The 6,207-nt window shown below is 41.5% G+C and overlaps 1 non-coding gene across 1 annotated transcript; it reads right to left on the bottom strand.

Annotated features, from left to right (window-relative positions):
- Positions 1-768: 768 nt before the first annotated feature.
- On the bottom strand, positions 769-876 carry LOC112761881 (small nucleolar RNA R71). The gene has a single exon (XR_003182253.1). It is a non-coding gene; the product is annotated as a small nucleolar RNA R71 (small nucleolar RNA).
- Between the last annotated feature and the right edge of the window lie 5,331 nt (positions 877-6,207).

Genomic DNA, 6,207 nt, shown 5'->3' with positions numbered 1-6,207 from the left:
TAACTCTTTGTTCAAAATAATTTTCGAAAATTATCCCTCTCTCATCCTATTCTATTTATTCATTCATATCCTAACATCTCATCTCACATCTCTTCCATTCGTACAGTTGCATTTCTTCCTTTACATCACATTCTTTATCTCCCCCTCTTCTTCTACTCACACAGGGATCCCTATACTGTGACATAAAGGATCTCTATTATTATTATTATTTTTCTGTGCCTTCTTCTTTGTCATATGAGCAGGAGCAAGGATAAGAACATTCTTGTGGAAGCAGATCCAGAACCTGAAAGGACTCTGAAGAGAAAATTAAGAGAAGCTAAAATACAACAATCCAGAGAAAACCTTTCAGAAATTTTCGAACAGGCAGAGGAGATGGCAGCCGAAAATAATAATAATGTAAGGAAGATGCTTGGTGACTTCACTGCACCTAATTCCAATTTACATGGAAGAAGCATCTCCATTCCTGCCATTGGAGCAAACAACTTTGAGCTGAAACCTCAGTTAGTTTCTCTGATGCAGCAGAACTGCAAGTTTCATGGACTTCCATCTGAAGATCCTTTTCAGTTCTTAACTAAATTCTTGCAGATATGTGATACTGTTAAGACTAATGGAGTAGATCCTGAAGTCTACAGGCTCATGCTTTTCCCTTTTGCTGTAAGAGACAGAGCTAGATTATGGTTGGATTCTCAACCCAAAGACAGCCTGAACTCTTGGGATAAGCGGGTCACGGCTTTCTTAGCCAAGTACTTTCCTCCTCAAAAGTTGAGCAAGCTTAGAGCTGATGTTCAAACCTTCAGACAGAAAGAAGGTGAATCTCTCTATGAAGCTTGGGAAAGATACAAACAGTTGACCAAAAAGTGTCCTTCTGACATGCTTTCAGAATGGACCATCCTGGATATATTCTATGATGGTTTATCTGAGCTATCAAAGATGTCACTGGACACTTCTGCAGGTGGATCCATTCACCTAAAGAAAACGCCTGCAGAAGCTTAAGAACTCATTGATATGGTTGCTAATAACCAGTTCATGTACACTTCTGAAAGGAATCCTGTGAATAATGGGACGCCTATGAAGAAGGGAGTTCTTGAGGTTGATACTCTGAATGCCATATTGGCTCAGAATAAAATATTGACTCAGCAAGTCAATATGATCTCTCAGAGTCTGCATGGAATGCAAGCTGCATCCAACAGTACTCAAGAGGCATCTTCTGAAGAAGAAGCCTATGATCCTGAGAACCCTGCAATAGCAGAGGTAAATTACTTAGGTGAACCTTATGGAAACACCTATAACTCAACATGGAGAAATCATCCAAATTTCTCATGGAAGGATCAGAAGCCTCAACAAGGCTTTAACAATGGTGGAAGAAACAGGTTTAGCAATAGCAAACCTTTTCCATCATCAACTCAGTAACAGACAGAGAACTTTGGACAAAACGCTTCTAATTTAGCAAATCTAGTCTCTGATCTATCTAAGACCACTGTAAGTTTCATGAATGAAACAAGGTCTTCCATTAGAAATCTGGAAGCACAAGTGGGCCAGCTGAGTAAAAGGATCACTGAAATCCCTCCTAGTACTCTCCCAAGCAATACAGAAGAGAACCCAAAAGGAGAGTGCAAGGCCATTGACATAAGCGCCATGGCCGAACCTGTGAGGAGAGGAGAGGACGTGAATCCCAAGGAGGAAGACCTCCTGGGACGTCCAGTGACCAATAAGGAGCTTCCCTCTGGGGAACCAAAGGACTCTGAGGCTCATCTAGAGACCATAGAGATTCCATTGAACCTCCTTATGCCCTTCATGAGCTCTGATGAGTATTCCTCTTCTGAAGAGAATGAGGATGTCACTAAAGAGCAAACTGCCAAGTTTCTTGGTGCAATCATGAAGCTGAATGCCAAGTTATTTGGCATTGATGCTTGGGAAGTTGAACCTCCCTTGTTCATCAATGAACTAAGTGATCTGGATCAACTGACATTGCCTCAGAAGAGACAGGATCCTGGAAAGTTCATAATCCCTTGTACCATAGGCACCATGATCTTTAAGGCTCTATGTGACCTTGGTTCAGGGATAAACCTCATGCCCCTCTCTGTAATAGAGAAACTGGGAATCTATGGGGTGCAAGCTGCTAAAATCTCACTAGAGATGGCAGACAGCTCTGGAAAACAGGCTTATGGACAAGTAGAAGATGTATTAGTAAAGGTTGAAGGCCTTTACATCCCTGCTGATTTCATAGTCCTGGATACTGGAAAGGAAGAGGATGAATCCATCATCCTAGGAAGACCTTTCCTGGCCACAGCAAGAGCTGTGATTGATGTTGACAGAGGTGAAATATTCCTTCACTGGAATGAGAACTCCCTTGTATTCAAAACTCAAGGATCCCCCTCTGCAACCATGGAGAGGAAGCAGGAAAAGCTTCTCTCCAAGCAGAGTCAACCAGAGCCCCCACAGTCAAACTCTAAGTTTGGTGTTGGGAGGCCACAACCAAACTCTAAGTTTGGTGTTGAACTCCCATATCCAAGCTTTAAGTTTGGTGTTGGAGAGTCTCAACAAAGCTCTGCACATCTGTGAGGCTCCATGAGAGCCCACTGTCAAGCTATTGACATTAAAGAAGCGCTTGTTGGGAGACAACCCAATGTTTATCTAATTCTTATTTTCATTGATTTTCATGTTTTCTTAGGTTCATGATCATGTGGAGTCACAAAATAAATATAAAAATTGAAAACGGAATCAAAAACAGCAGAAGAAAAATCACACCCTGGAGGAGCATCTGTCTGGCGTTCAAATGCCAGAACAGAGCATAGTTCTGGCGCTGAACGCCCAGAATGGGAGCATCCTGGCGCTGAACGCCCAGAACAAGCATGGTTCTGGCGTTCAACGCCAGAAATGGCAGCAAAGGGGCGATGAACGCCCAAAATGGGCACTAACCTGGCGCTGAACGCCCAGAGTTGTGTGCAAGGGCATTTTACATGCCTAAATTGGTGCAGGGATGTAAATGCCTTGACACCTCAGGATCTGTGGACCCACAGGATCATCTCAGGATCTGTGAATCCCACAGGATCCCCACCTACTTCATCATTTCTCTTTCCATTCATGACCATCCCTTCTGTTTTCCATTTACCACTCACATCCATACACCCACTACCTTCAAAATTCAACATCTCTCCCCCACCCAATCCCACCCATATGGCCGAATACACACTCCCATCCATCTCCTCCATCTCTTCTTCTTATCCTTCTATTCTTTCTTCTTTTGCTCGAGGGCGAGCAACATTCTAAGTTTGGTGTGGTAAAAGCATAGCTTTTTTGTTTTTTTTCCATAACCATTGATGGCACCTAAGGCCAGAGAAACCTCTAGAAAGAGGAAAGGGAAGACAAAAGCTTCCATCAAGGGTCTATAGCTCAGTGGTAGAACATTTGACTGCAAATCAAGAGATCCCTGAGATACCTCAGGGGATACATTTTCTTCCACACAATTATTGGAAGCAACTAAATGGTGGAACATCAAGAGCACTCCATCATCCTTCATGAAATCAGAGAAGATCTAAAAGCAATGAAGGAGGAGCAACAAAGACAAGGAAGAGACATAGAAGAGCTCAAGGACATCACTAAGGTGGACTCATTCCTTGTTCTTACTTTCTCTGTTTTTTTTTCGTTTTATATGTTATGTGCTTATCCATGTTTGTGTCTTCATTACATGATCATTAGTAGTTAGTAACTTTGTCCTAAAGTTATGAATGTCCTATGAATCCATCACCTCTCTTAAATAAAAAACTGTTTTAATTCAAAAGAACAAGAAGTACATGAGTTTCGAATTTATCCTTGAACTTAGCTTAATTATATTGATGTGGTGACAATGCTTCTTGTTTTCTGAATGTATGCTTGAATAGTGCATATGTCTTTTGAAGTTGTTGTTTAAGAATGTTAAATATGTTGGCTCTTGAAAGAATGATGACTAGGAGACATGTTATTTGATAATTTGAAAAATCATAAAAATGATTCTTGAAGCAAGAAAAAGCAGCAAAGAGCAAAGCTTGCAGAAAAAAAAAAGAGAGAAAATAGGCGAAAAAAAAATAGAAAGAAAAAAAAAAAGAAAAGAAAAAGCAAGCAGAAAAAGCCAAAGCTCTTAAAACCAAGAGGCAAGAGCAAAAAGCCAATAACCCTTAAAACCAAAAGGCAAGGGTAAATAAAAAGGATCCCAAGGCTTTGAGCATCAGTGGATAGGAGGGCCTAAAGGAATAAAATCCTGGCCTAAGCGGCTAAACCAAGCTGTCCCTAACCATGTGCTTGTGGCATGTAGGTGTCAAGTGAAAACTTGAGACTGAGCGGTTAAAGTCAAGGTCCAAAGCAAAAAAAAGAGTGTGCTTAAGAACCCTGGACACCTCTAATTGGGGACTTTAGCAAAGCTGAGTCACAATCTGAAAAGGTTCACCCAATTATGTGTCTGTGGCATTTATGTATCCGGTGGTAATACTGGAAAACAAAGTGCTTAGGGCCACGGCCAAGACTCATAGAGAAGCTGTGTTCAAGAATCATCATACTGAACTAGGAGAATCAATAACACTATCTGAAATCTGAGTTCCTATAGATGCCAATCATTCTGAACCTCAATGGATAAAGTGAGATGCCAAAACTATTCAAGAGGCAAAAAGCTATAAGTCCCGCTCATATGATTGGAGCTATGTTTCATTGATAGTTTGGAATTTATAGTATATTCTCTTCTTTTTATCCTATTTGATTTTTAGTTGCTTGGGGACAAGCAACAATTTAAGTTTGGTGTTGTGATGAGCGGATAATTTATACGCTTTTTGGCACTGTTTTTAGTATGTTTTTAGTAGGATCTAGTTACTTTTAAGGATGTTTTCATTAGTTTTTATGTTAAATTCACATTTCTGGACTTTACTATGAGTTTGTGTGTTTTTCTGTGATTTCAGGTATTTTCTGGCTGAAATTGAGGGACTTGAGCAGAAATCAGATTCAGAGGTTGAAAAAGGACTGCTGATGCTGTTGGATTCTGACCTCCCTGCACTCAAAGTGGATTTTCTGGAGCTATAGAACTCGAAATGGCGCGCTTCCAATTGCGTTGGAAAGTAGACATCCAGGGCTTTCCAACAATGTATAATAGTCCATACTTTGGCCAAGAATTGACGACGTAAACTGGCGTTCAACGCCAGCCTTCTGCCCAAATCTGGCGTCCAGCGCCAGAAAAGGATCCAAAACCAGAGTTGAACGCCCAAACTGGCACAGAAACTGGCGTTCAACTCCACAAATGGCCTCTGCACGTGCTACACTTAAGCTCAGCCCAAACACACACCAAGTGGGCCCCGAAAGTGGATTTATGCATCAATTACTTACTCATGTAAACCCTAGTAGCTAGTTTATTATAAATAGGACCTCTTACTATTGTATTAGACATCTTTGGATTACCTTATGATCCTTTGATCACGTTTTAGGGGGCTGGCCATCTCGGCCATGCCTGGACCTTCACTTATGTATTTTCAACGGTAGAGTTTCTACACTCCATAGATTAAGGTGTGGAGCTCTGCTGTTCCTCAAAGATTAATGAAAGTACTACTATTTTCTATTCAATTCCTCTTATTTCTCTTCTAAGATATCCATTCGCACCCAAGAACGTGATGAAGGTGATGATTATGTGTGACGCTCATCATCCTTCTCCCTTATGAACGCGTGCCTGACAAACACTTCTGTTTTACATGAAATAAGCTAGAATGAGTATCTCTTAGATCTCCTAACCGGAATCTTCGTGGCGTAAGCTAGAATGATGGCGGCATTCAAGAGAATCCGGAAAGTCTAAACCTTATCTGTGGTATTCCGAGTAGGATTCAATGATTGAATGACTGTGACGAGCTCCTAACTCGCGATTGCAGGGCGTTAGTGACAGACGCAAAAGGATAGTAAATCCTATTCCGGCATGATCGAGAACCGACAGATGAATAGCCGTGCCGTGACAGGGTGCGTGAGCATATTATTCACTGAGAGGATAAGATGAAGCCATTGGCAAGGGTGATGCCTCCAGACGATTAGCCGTGCCGTGACAGGGCATTGGATCATTTTCCCGTGAGATGACCGAAAGTAGCCATTGACAGTGGTGATGTATCACATAAAGCCAGCCATGGAAAGGAGTGAGACTGATTGAATGAAGATAGCAGGAAAGCAGAGGTTCAGAGGAACGAAAAGCATCTCCATTCGCTTATC

The sequence above is a fragment of the Arachis hypogaea genome, chromosome 16, assembly GCF_003086295.3.
Source record: "Arachis hypogaea cultivar Tifrunner chromosome 16, arahy.Tifrunner.gnm2.J5K5, whole genome shotgun sequence".
Classification (NCBI taxonomy): Eukaryota; Viridiplantae; Streptophyta; class Magnoliopsida; order Fabales; family Fabaceae; genus Arachis; species Arachis hypogaea.
The sequence above is the reverse complement of the archived record's forward strand: the minus strand, read 5'-3'. Positions and strand labels throughout refer to the sequence as shown.